The 13,606-nt window shown below is 40.5% G+C and overlaps 1 protein-coding gene across 1 annotated transcript in view; it reads left to right on the top strand.

Moving 5' to 3' along the window:
• B3GALT1 (beta-1,3-galactosyltransferase 1) overlaps nt 1-13,606 on the top strand; it is a 272,303-nt gene that overhangs the window by 148,999 nt on the left and 109,698 nt on the right. The window lies entirely within an intron of this gene.

Raw genomic sequence — 13,606 nt, 5'->3', positions numbered from 1 at the left:
TTGAAAGCCCCAGGGACAATCCACAAGCCCTAAAGCTGTCTGAGAGTGGGAGACATAAAAGTAGTAAATTATACTCACTAGTAGAGTTGAGCAAACTTCGAGCACACTCAATTGTACTCACCAGTTGCTCCCCTAGGCCACAGCCAGTGAGTGACGTCACAGCCCGGCCACAGCTTACAGAGCAAAGAGTGGTGGTCAGGAACCTGGGAATGAGCTGTCAACAATAGTGGTAAAAAATAAGGCCAAAAGACAAAAGTAACCTATTTTGCTAATGAAAAGTATTTGCATAATTGTTTACTTTTGCATTCTTTATCATATAGTAAATCTTAAGTAGATGAGAATTCCCCTTTAAATGAGTGACTTGAAAATATTCATGAAGCAGTTTGATAGACTCTCTAATGAACAATTACACTAGAAAATAATTACACTGTGAGACTCCAATACTTATGTTTGTCATCCCTGACAGCGGATCTCAATGAGCCAAGAATAAGAGGACTGATTTTACATGTTTCTAAATTATATATCAGTGATAAAGTAGAAGGTGCGTGGAATTCTTTCAAACATTCTCATATGTGTAGATATCAGGCATTAAGACAAGCAGCAGCCAGTTGATGTGGCTGGGAATGTGCCCAGGGAATCCACTGGGGGTGATCCATTCCTGTTTAGCTATGTAGCCATTCTCATCTTGTTCTGGGGTGCAGTAAAGGGGTTATACAACATTTACTTTTATTTTATATATCACTATGCTGTTGGTAAACATAATTCATATGTAATGCTTACCTCTCCTTGCTCCCCTGGTGCCCCTACATAGTGTTGCCACTGTCCCCCGCTGACAACATCCCCGCTACTTCTGAAACAAACTTGTCTCAGGAGTGATAGCTTGCTTAACCATTCACTGCCCGAGACAGGATAGCGCCCCGAGCACTGATTGGCTGAGCAGGCTGTCACTTTCAAGAAAAGTTTGTCTCTGAAGTAGCGGTTCATGGCTGAACCCTTTTGTTTAGAGAGAGAAACAAACAGGCGGGAAATACAGTATAACTGACTGCCATATGATTGTTTGACTATCAGTTACTGAAGCTTTAGTTTGACATTACTGCTCAGTCACTAGCCTTACCGTGATCCCTGGCACATCCTTCGAACATTGCTATGTCAGGTGAATGCACTTAAGACAACCATGGCTACATCTGTAAATAGATCTTAAATTCTATCTATTGCTGCCATTGAGGATCAGAGAAAGCTCTGATTCCAGCCCTTTAACCTCTGATTCATAATGGATCCCACCCCCCATTGACTCTTGCAAATAATCTCTCCATTGACTTATAAACGGAACCTGTCCCCACCCCTGGCCTGTCTATTTTTGGCAAATACTGTACATGCAATGCCCATAAACTAATAATACTGGAACACCTTTTCCTGTAACTCTGTGATGTGCCAGTCTTCTGTTATTCTAACTAGAAATCTATGACTCAATAGCCAACTGGGTGTTACCATTTAGGGCCCTACTCAGTCTAGCACTGTCAGCTCTGATTGGAAAGTGCCAGACTATGTAGGGGTGTGCCCCCAATTGTAGACGCCCAGTTGGCTATTTAGTCATAGCTTTCTAGTACAGTAGTAAATGTTTATTAACTGATCTTCACATCACAGCTAATAAAACTATAATAACTAACTGTATAACTCTCGCTTTTACACTTCTCACATCTTGCAAAGGCTACAATGTTTAATACTCATTTAAGTGAATTTTGCTATTTATATTGCTTTGCCAAATGATGGAGACTCATAATTTTTCACTATGAATAGTAAGGGTCATTATGATCATCACCCATTTATCTCCGTAGGAGTTATGATCTATTACCTGAGGAGGACTTTGATAAATGACCATTGACATAATTCAGAATAAATCTGCCTAACATCTAAGCAATACATGTCACTTCATTATCTCGATTAAGTTTTACTTTTTATCAGGATTTTTTGAGTTTTATTGATTTTAGTTTTGAAATTGCTAAAAGGATTTGGACAAGCAAAAAAAAATTTTTTTGTTGCTGGGGGCAGCATCAAAATACAAAATGCAAAAAGTCATACTCACCTACCTGGATCCCCCATGACGTCTTACAGTCTTTAGCTTGTCTATCTTCTTTTAACAATTTTTCTTTGACAATGTCCCATCACAAAAGGGAATTTGCTGAGTTGGCCATTACTGCCGGAACACAACTAAATGCCCCATGGCCAAGGGCTGTTGCCCAAGTAAACTCAGCATTTCATAATTCTGCCTTCTTTGATTAGTTATCCTGATACCCAAATGTGTATCGTTAATGCTTTACCTATTCATAGAGATGGGTTGGTCAAAAGAAAGTTGAGCTGACATAATGTTTTATCTACCTTTCACATCTCATTACACTGTGCAACATGTTTCTCTACTGAGCTGCCATCCTATGGGCAATCTGAAAAGTGTGAGAAAGGTCCCATAGGCTTTAATTAGGCCATACACTTTAAGGATCAAGGAACGGCCAGTGTCAGAGAAGATCATCCCGGATGATCTTTACTGCTGCTGAATTCGGATGCAGGCGCATCAGTCCGCGCCCGCATCCAAATTCCCCGCTTCTCACGATGAAGCATTTGTTGCGGCCGCAGAAAACTTACAGAAAACTTCCTTCCCAGCATCCTGGACGCTATAGGGGGGCTATCAGCAGGTTAGATTAGCTCCTCTTTCAAGATTCCTTATGCAAATATAAATGCAGGGTATGTGTCTCCTAGGAATATGTTACGTCCGTACTATGACAATAACCAGCTACTTTCTTTGACTGCCTTCGAGAAGGATTTGAATGCTAGGTCACTTTAAGAGAGGAGCATCACAAGAGCCTTTTTTGCCAGTCTGGTACTTTGTGTAGACCTTTGGCCAGAACCAGAGGTTTATGGCTAACTTCTCCACTAGACCTGCATCCTGTAATAGGACATTGCAGCTCATCCTCTACAAGTACACTCATCTGCCTAAATCAGCCACTCAGAGCCAACCAATGAAGATTCCTTCAGTGAGATTTATCGGGACTGTGTCATGCCCTTCCAATACCACTTAAAGCTAGAGGAGTGAGCTTTGTTGCTATCATTCCCCCAAACAGTCAGCTACCATGACATACCTTGGCACAAACATTACATCACAACAGTGATACTAGAGACTATGGGAGACTGAACTAGAGACTGTGGTGAGACTTAGCAAGACCGGCATACTCGAACCCAAGTTCTGTTGTTTTGTTGCAACTACAAATCCCAGCTCGCCCTCACCATAACATCTACATGTTTCTGCATGTTCTAATACCAATACATTACAGTATATTAACCTACATTGTAGTATGCAATGTGCTCTATTTCTTTTTTCCTGCTTAATTTATTTGTGTTTTTAAGTCATAGATTAGTCTATTGGATTTTTTATAATCCTCTATAATTAAGCAGCATGGGAAATGTTAAAGTGTCGTGACTGCTCGCAGAAACCAATGTACTGTACGTGCCAAGTTCCTAATGCTAACATGCTCTATGTAGTTCTCAGTGTAACTAGAGCATACAAGCAATAACTGTAGTGTTTGCTGTGTAGGAAGCGGGCAGGGAAAACAAAAGGCTTCAAGAGCTGACCTGTCATCACCTATAACCCCTCGCCGGGCATTTCCTTTCACATTTTCTTCTATAACTCGGCTACAGGGAGAAATATAAGGATGTTATTGCTAAAGGTTATACGGGTTACACATAAAATGTGAATATGTTTGTAAAAGAAAAGGCCAACGCTGTTTATCACGTAGGCGAAAATGTTTGCAATAGAAAATAATCTGCCGCCTTTGTAATACATTATTCGGAATCCTTCACATCCTTTTCAATGGTATTAGCATTTCGAAAATGCCATTTAAAAAATGTCAGTCAGTAATGTGTAAGTTTTCAGAATCGGATTACACAAAAGTGCAAAAACATCTTCCTACGGTGATTGCATTCAGGGATCTTCTCACGACCTACCCAAAATCCAGAAGCGGTGTCGGCTCCTTAAAGGGCAATTTTTTTAAACTTAAATTGTAAGTCACCTATAATCAAAAGCCTTTTTAGTTGTCATCTTTTTTTTTAATACTATAAAGGTTGTCTACTTTTTGCTTGAAGAGTCGATAAATTGCTGTTAATCCCAGCAATCAACTGTGATCTCTCTGGGAACACAGCCACAAGTATTTTTATTGCCTGAAGTGCCGCCACAGGAGAAATTAAGCATTACACAACTATTGAAATTAATCAGCTGTTTGTATAACCCAATACTACACTGTACAAATACATACTGCTCCACCTGTACAATCCAACACCACGCTGCTACAATACATACTGCTCCACCTTTAGAACCCAACACCACACTGCACTAAAACATACTGCTCCCCCTGTATGACCCAACACCATGCTGTACCAATACATACTGCTCTAATGGTATGTTTCCACAGAAACATTTATCTCACAGTTTATTGAAGCCAAAGGCAGGAATAGATTTGAAAAGAGAAAAAATCTCAGTCTTCCCTTTATGACCTGTTTTCTGTTTGTAGTCTGTTCCCGGTTTTGACTTTTATCTGACAAAAATCTGTCAGATATATATATATATATATATATATATTTTCTTTAAACACACCATTACTCCATGATGCACCAATAAACACTGCTCCATCTGTATAACCCAACATCACACTGCACCAATACATACTGCTCCACCACAGTGAAATAATACTGTCTTCATAACCCCTCTACTCACCTGGCAGTTTATTTTCTCTCTCTCTCTCTCTCTCTCTCTCTCTCTCGCTCGCTCTCTCTCTCGCTCTCTCTCTCGCTCTCTCTATCGCTCTCGCTCTCTCTATCGCTCTCGCTCTCTCGCTCTCTCGCTCTCTCTCTCCTCCTTGCCCTAATCTTCAGTAGCTTCCCTGCACTCCTGTAATATTTTCCCTGAATTAAAGGGTCTGGGAGATCATGGTCATGTGATCAAGACTTAATCACAGGTCCTTAAAGACCTTTAAGTAATGCCCCTTAATAAATTTTTTTTAAGCAGTTAAATAGTGGCAGACCAACAAACATTTTATGTTTAATATGCTTACAGGATCTATGTATCCCTAGATCAGCAAAAGTCTTCCACATGAGACACTTTTTTTTGGTCGCAAATTAATCTTTTTTTTTTCTCTATCTCTAACCAAGCTGAAGATGTTCTGCTTATTGACATGTAGGATTATTCAATGTTCTGCCCGTGTATGATACCATAATCTGAGATTTACCACACTGCATTTTGCTTGGATAAGATATAAAATCCCTTATCATTCTCTAAAATACTTGGAGGTTTTTTTTTTACATGTTGAGCTTTTTCATTTATGCGAAAATAGATTTCGCTTTAAATTGCTGTCATTGTTAGGCTCGCCGGGGACACCAAGTGTAAAATCTATGAACCTCAAGGGAGGGAAAAATATATATATATATATATATATATATATATATATATATATATATATTAGTGATGAGCGAATAGTGAAATATTCGAATATTCGATATCCGTACGAATATCTCCCGAATATTTGAATATTCGATCGAATATTCAATCCCATTAAAGTCTATGGGAACAAGTATTCGATTATTGAAAAACATCTATTCGACCACTTGGAGGTAAAAACCGGAAGCTGGGGGATTTGAACCCTTATCGAATATTTATTGAATATTCGGCGAACTATTCGATAATATTCGATAGATCGAATACCTTACTGTTTGATCGAATATCTATTCGATCGAACAGTATTCGCTCAGCACTAATATATATATATATATGTTCACACTAATATATAGGCTATGTTCACACTACGCAGCCGTTCGTACGCAGCCGTACATGTGGGGCTGAAACTACGGCCGTGGGAAAAATAGACATGCGTCCGGATGCGTACGAACCGCGAACATACGCCCGTAGTACAGTTCTGCTTCCCTAGCTTGTTTTGAAGTGATCTGAAGTAGGTCATTTACTTGGAAATCTTCGCCCAGCCCAATAAAACTCACAGAACCTTTTGGATCTAAAAATCAAGCTCAGTTTGACTGAAATAAGTACTTCGTATGGGACCGCATGTAAATCCACGGCCGTGAGTTCGAACATTTTCGTCCTCAAACAATGGTCTTGTTCATTTTTCATGGTGGCGTATACAATCTGATCGTAAGTTCATACGTAGTGTGCATTGTGCGGCCGTATATCGTATACTTTCAAGCGAACGCATCAACCTCAAAACTATGTGCGTATATTCGCGGTTCGCACTACGAGCGGAAATATACGTAGTGTGAACATACCCGGCTAAGTTCACACAACACATATATTTTCTGTTAATCACAACCGTTTTTGCCAATTTTCAATAAGGGTCATGATGAATAAAAAATTTACATGGCACTGCGGTCAATGGGATCCCGGACAGAGTGTATACACATAAGGGGAAAGTTATCAAAGTAAAAAGTTGCATTTTTCGGCTTAAAATGGCCAGATGCAAATAAATTCGCATCTGGCCATTTTATGCCAGCTTTGCCAAGGGGCTGGGGGGGGTGGAGGGGGGCGGAGCGGGGAGGCATGGACTCTGGGTCCGATTCATTTATCATTTTTTGCTCTGAAAAATTATAAGAACACCTACGCCAGCTCTGAGCTGGTGGTGCGCACGGGATTTGTGTAGAGGCAGTGTGCCTCTACATAAATCTCGGTACTGTCAGAGCTGCGGGGACATTTTTAAAGTGGGCACTCACACATGGTACAAGCCCTTAGCGATCTGACCTTTGCCTGACACTTCCTATTGAAATAACCTAGAATATAAATTCCTGCAGTCTAGTGTGCATGCTGATAGAGGTGTTAGGACAGATAAATGTCGACCAAATGAGCATTTATGGCCTTATATGTAAGCTCCTGTGTGTGACTTTCCTTGGGTTTTGTCAATGGCATTAAAAATAATTGAGATTTTGTTGTTTGATACAAATAGGATGGATTTAATATAGATAAAGATGTGGTCTTCTCTAGAAAGTGGTCTTTGGAGAGATTTAATTGTATGGGCAAATGAGGCAAATATACCATACATAGCCATACATATAAGATAGCTAAGGGTTGAACACTAGCCAACAGTTTTCTCTTCCGAACCCCGCAAACGCATACAGGTAGACCACTATACACATTAGATGATCAATTGGTACCATTGAAATAGACACTTTGGTCAATATTATGGATAAGTGCAACTTGAGCAACTTGAGTCAGATCACTAAGATTTTTTAGGGTCACATCCAACTTCTTTAGCTACCGATATTTAAATGCCGAACGATCAGACTTGAACATGTTCAAGTTGCACTCATCTCTAGTCTAGCATAAACCAAAAGCTTGCACAGTACTGAGTATAAATTGAATTAGGTATAGCATGACAAAAATCAGTCTCTTGATACTGTACGAAAGATGTTGATTTGTTGAGGAGCACTCATGGTGAAGACAGAAGCCAAGCCAACTAGTATGGCGGCAGATATACTGACTGTTTCTGTAATTGACACTAAAAGGACATTTGCATGCCTCAGTCGGATACAGATACTAAGTGCAGAACATTTCCTCTTTCATATCATTGTGTTTGCTGTAAGCAGATATTACTCATGGATGTTCTCTTAGAGCAAACGGTGGCAATTTTCCAAAAATTCTAAATCTTACACTAAGACAAAATGTGTTTTGCCTTTTTATATTCTATTTAATTTCGGGGCACATTGTAGTCTTCTGTTAATATTTTTTACTACCGTACTTACCTGGAGACATTTTTGAGAACCCAAAATGATTTTTATTGCTTCTAGTTAAAAAATAAGGCACTGTGATGGATAAAAGAGTTCCTTTATAATTCTAAGACTGATCTTTTCATTCTCGGGACTTCTAATTACATCTAAAATTCGTTTTCTCTAGAGTCCTCCATTATAATGACAATGGTCTCAGCTAATATACAAAACTTATGAGAGATGTTCTATTCGCTTGGCTTCTGGAATATTCCTCCAAACAACATACAGATCAATGACCGGATCTGATCAATAATTGTTTTATGTATGTCTTTGTATGAGGACAGTAGGAGGTAAGTAGAAACAATGATCATAGGATATGACTTTGACACAACTAGAATGCAATGACTGGTTTATTAAAATATAGAAGCAATATTTGATGACGCATTTCAGGAAAATATTCCCTACATCAAATCTAGTAAAAGATCTGATGACGGGAAATCTTCCCAAAATGTGCCATCCATTATTGGTTCTTTGCTATTTTCATAAAACTGTCATTTTAGCTATTATGCTTGTGCAGAACCCTATGATTAGTTTTCCTACTTATTTTTTACTATCCACCAAGACAGGCCTCATTACTTTGGAAGCATCCCGGACATTTGCCCACACCTGCTGGAGGCCTTCTCCGGACCACTGCCTAGAACCCCTGTAAGGGCCCGTTCACACTGAGCAAAAGTGGTGGAATTTCAAGCAAAACCCGCGCCACAGACCCCACAGTCCTATTGAGTTAATGGGATTTCTTATGCACCTCCGTTCATCATGTCTATTCTTTGAGAGGTGGCGCATGAGAAATCCCATTGAAACAATGGCACAGGCAAAATTTCAAAAAGTCTCCGCGGCACGGGCTTTGCTTGAAATTTTGCCACTTTTGCTCAGTGTGAACGGGCCCTAAGTCGGTGTTATATGCAAAAAGCCCAAGGGGCACAAAGCTGCTATCTAGAAAATTGGACTTTGGTCCAAAAAACTACTTATATAATAAGCCGTCCTTTGTGTTTTTAATTTTTTACGTTTTTGTTTCTTTTATCTTTGTATGGCAACATGGACGTTTCCTTTAAGACATTGTTCGAAGAAGTATTGAATTTATCACTTTGGAGTTGTATTTTAGGCACATAAGTCAATAGAGGCCAAACTGCCCAATATAGATCCATATCTCATCCACCATTGTCTTTTATAAGGGAAATACGATGTATTGTTTCTTAGATTCCCCCTTCTCTATTGTTAACTTTCAATTGAACTAGTCTTGATATATAACCTCAACTACATGAGGATCAATAGATTCCTTGCCGGCAGTATCTATCTATGGGACCATTAAAATACCTGCGAAGAATAGATATGTCATACAGTATATGAGTAAAAGGGTCCACATATCATAAAGGAATTACCATTGCCATAGCTCAGTATGAACGTCATAAGTGCTTTACCATCCAACAAGAACATATTACATAGCTGCACAAAATATTATTCGTAATACAAGCTTACATGTACTCTCAATCACATACAATATATATACTGAGCCCATATATTGCGATGCATTGTTGCTCAATAACTATGTTTTATTCTCTTTCATCGGGCGTTAGATTGGTTGCATCAGGTGATCAGTAATAGCGGTAACGTTTTAGCTCTAGGCTTTGGGATTACAGACATCTGAACCATGTTTTCCATCATTCAGAGTCCCATGATGACTCTCGTGCATGATGTTGTGCCTCTGGCCAAAATATCACTCAATAGTAGGTGCGTTCCTTGGAGCTCCACAATATATTTGGTCATCGGGTTTCATGTCTAAGCAAAGTATATTGCTAAGAAATGATTTTCTGCCTGCTGCTACAAAAGAAAGAAAATTGAATTTATAATAGAGTGAAGAATCCCATAGATTTCTATAATTTTATCCACTTCCCTTTACTTTTTTGAATTCCATCTCAATGTTATGGATATGTGGGATGGAGCCCCTTATATATAGCTTCAAAGGAGGCAAAGAAATTAACTTTACCTTTATGTTTATTACTTTTGTCATTTTACATTCTGTAAAGGTCCATACTCCTTAAGAAGCCGTTGAAGAACAGTTGACAGCTATTCCTATGGATGTCTAAGTTAATACCCAGGCATGCTTAGTTTGGCCAAGTGTGCATATTCTTTCAATGGAGAGAGACTAGTAAGCTGCCAGGCACCTCTATTGGTGGTTTATCCTCAATAGAACAAAAGAAATGGGCGTTGAGAGTTTTTTTCCAACATTATCTGTCCAAAAAGAGACGGGACACTCCTATTCCTAAGACAGCAAGTTTGGCCAAACTTTTATTAAAATATATGGTGGTCTTAAATGGTGAGCTGCCTTCTCCCCTCACGGTTTGACATGGAGAGATGTAGCTTGTTTCTGGGGATCGAGTTGCCAAGGAAATGTTCCATGCCCAATGAGTTTTGTGCTCAAGCCTTAGTCTATTAAATAAGGCTTGTGCATTCAATAAGCAACCTGATCCCCTGGTATGAGCTATGTGGGGTGAAAAGGCAGTACAGGTACCCTTCATGTATAGTGGTAAGGGAACCTCAAGTATGCTTGGATTTATTCAAACCTGGCATTTGATAACCAGTTGGATGCAGCTATGGCCCAATGCATGTGGATGTGATTTCCCCTACATGTGATCATTGAGATATTGCACAAACCCTTATTTTACAAGGCAAGACCAAACTGGAAGAAGAGCTCTGGGGAACGAGGAGGGGACAATGTTGTGAAGGCCCCACTTTTTTGACACCCATGTGCACAGGACATATGGGCATGGTTGCTTCAATGAAACAACCTCTTCTATGGTAGAGCAACTGTAGAGAGTGTAACCTTACAACATCATTTGGACAGTTGAATGGCATGAAACCAATCTGGGATCTAAATTGACATGGATTTTGTAGTGGGTGTAGAGTAGTTTGATGTCTTTGGTGTCAGCTTAAAATCGTGCAGCAAGGGCTTCATGGACACTGTAAGCAATATCTGTGCAGCCATTGCGTTTTCATAAAAAATAATAGCGTTCATACTTACCTATGCTTCCCTGGTGTCTGCAGCTTTTCCCTGCTCACTGCCGATGCTCCTGGCCTGGTCGCTAAGCTAATCACTGGCCAAGACAGGACACCACTGTGGCATGCAATTGGCTGAGCGGCCTGTCACTGAAGAGTCCGGGCCGGGACATTAGTGGCGAGTGAAAAAAAGGTGCAGGACACCAGGGGAAAAAAGGTAAGTATGAACTTTATTATTTTTACAGTGTCATCAACTGTAGGCGGCGCAAAGCTAAACGTAGCGATGCACAGGTGGCAGGCAATGATTTTTTAGCAGATTTAACTAACAGCGATTAGGCGAGTTTTTTTAAACTCACCTTGGTTCCATGCTTTGGGTTTGCACCAGAAAGAGGGTCTGCTTTTCATCATGCCCCGGGCACTTTTGACTGAATGTATTTGACAAACAATATTTAGTGCCTTTTTATAGGCTTTTCCTCATTCCGTTTTTATCTCTTTTGTAACACGACATGAGCCGAGATATGATTTATCCCAATAAAATAACAAAAGGAACACTGTAAATTTGTAATCAAGTAGACGTGGGATTATAGGAAGTCTAATGAGTAGACAACAGGGGGGCAATGATTTTAACTTAACTGGCTATTTTGCCTTTTACTGTAGCATGGTTAATAATAATAGTATAATCATTATCACAGCTTGATTATAATCACATCTAAATATTGTACCTCACACACAAACCGGTGATAACATGGCTCCTTTCCAATGAGAGGTGCCCTCTGCATGGGAGTCTACTCTCAGATAGTTTCGCTAGTTCAGTCGGAGTCTGGTTCACTCAGAGTTCAGGGTATAACAAAAGAAGAAAGAAATAAGTTATATTGTTCCTTTAGCTTCCAAGCACATTTACATATTTCCATCTGTTATACTTGAGTTTATTTGCTTCGCAGAATTTCCCTCGAGGTGCGTAAGGCCGGCCTTTAGATTGCTAGATTATGGTAAATTTGGGGCATTACCGCAAAACCTCTTTGCATTTTCGATGGTAGCGCTTATTCATCCTGTACAGCTTATTAGATGGCAAACTTTTTACATTTCGTCTGTTTTGTTCTAAGACCAATATATATAGGAAAATATATGTTATAGTGTTAGACGGCATAAGGACTAATACCAAGCAATTTCCTTAGAGGGAGTCGTACAAGGTTTAGAATTTGCCATACAGGATAGGAGCCATTTACAAGACTTCAGGTCATTTACAGTGATCAGATATTGCCATAAGTCTTCTACAGTGTTACTCCAAGACAGGGTTTTATATTATTTTATTTTTTTACCAGAAAAAAGGGGTAGGCTGGTCTTATTTTTGGAGACACAAGCTATGCCCCTACACTGTAGCCCTACTCTATTCAGCAGTTAGATGCCAGATTGTATGCCCCACTGCTCTTAAAGGGAACCAATCACACAAAAATTGGCTATAAAGCTAAGGAAACATGCTGGTAGATTAGCCAGCACGCTTCCTAACCATCCCCCTGTCCCCTCCATCCCCTGTACATTCAGCCCGCAAAGTTAGTTTATTAGTCTTCCGGGCTCTATGCAAATTACCATGTAAGTAGTCACGGTGGGTGAGCGGCTTCTTCAAGTAGTCATGGTGGGCGGGTGTCTTCTTCAAGTAGTCCGTGTCCTGGGCCGGCTCCAGCGCTGTAATCACGCCCCTCTGGGCGTGTGTAGAAAGCTCCGCATGGTGACGTTATTAGGGGGGGCCGGCATTGCACATCAGCCTGGCCGACGTCTTTACTAAGCTGCGCATGTGCAGTGCAGCCGGAGAAAATGCTGTGGTACTGCGCCTGCAGTAGTAAAGACGTCGGCCAGGCTGATGTGCAATGCCGGCCCCCCCTAATAACGTCACCATGCGGCGCTTTCTACACACGCCCAGAGGGGCGTGATTACAGCGCTGGAGCCGGCCCAGGACACGGACTACTTGAAGAAGACACCCGCCCACCATGACTACTTGAAGAAGCCGCTCGCCCACCGTGACTACTTACATGGTAATTTGCATAGAGCCCGGGAGACTAATAAACTAACTTTGCGGGCTGTATGTACAGGGGGATGGTGTTAGGAAGCGTGCTGGCTAATCTACCAGCACGTTTCCTTAGCTTTATAGCCAATTTTTGTGTGATTGGTTCCCTTTAAGCCTTCATACTGTATGCCCCACCTCCCCACCCCCTTAGTTTTTTTGTCATACTGTATATATCCCCCTCTGCTGTAGGGTCCCCCTTACTGTATCCTCCCTCCCCCCATGCAGGTCATCTCTATACTTTATACCTCCCTCCCTCTCCCCTAGTTGTCCCCCATGCCCTTCACCCCCATATTCAATGTCCCCTACTGTGCATCTTCTCACCCCTCCTGCCTCCTCTGCATCTTGTTTTAAACAGGTAGGGGCAGAGCATAACAAGTCTGGCAGTGATTGACTGATGCTCAGCACCCAGTGTTAGGGATCTGGCCAGCTGACTATACCTAGGGCTTATTTTTGGAGTAGTGCTTATATTTCATGCTTGCACAATGAAGCTAGGTTTTATTTTCGGCGCAGGTCTTATTTTCAGAGAAATAAGGATTATACACAGTATGAACTGCATTGGTAGAAGTGTTACATTTTGCCTAGGTATAAATCTTTTTCTAGTTCTTACAGTATATTATCCTCATTTAATTAAATGGTGTTTAGAAAATACAAAAGTGTCCACATAATACCTACAGCCTAAGTGCGCTTCTCAGGGTTAACTGTATAACTGTAATATATCCTAAATCTGGAGGGTGAGGGCAGGGG

The sequence above is a fragment of the Dendropsophus ebraccatus genome, chromosome 9 (genome assembly GCF_027789765.1).
Source record: "Dendropsophus ebraccatus isolate aDenEbr1 chromosome 9, aDenEbr1.pat, whole genome shotgun sequence".
Classification (NCBI taxonomy): domain Eukaryota; kingdom Metazoa; phylum Chordata; class Amphibia; order Anura; family Hylidae; genus Dendropsophus; species Dendropsophus ebraccatus.
Note: the sequence above shows the minus strand (reverse complement) of the source record. Positions and strands in the feature narration are given on the sequence as shown.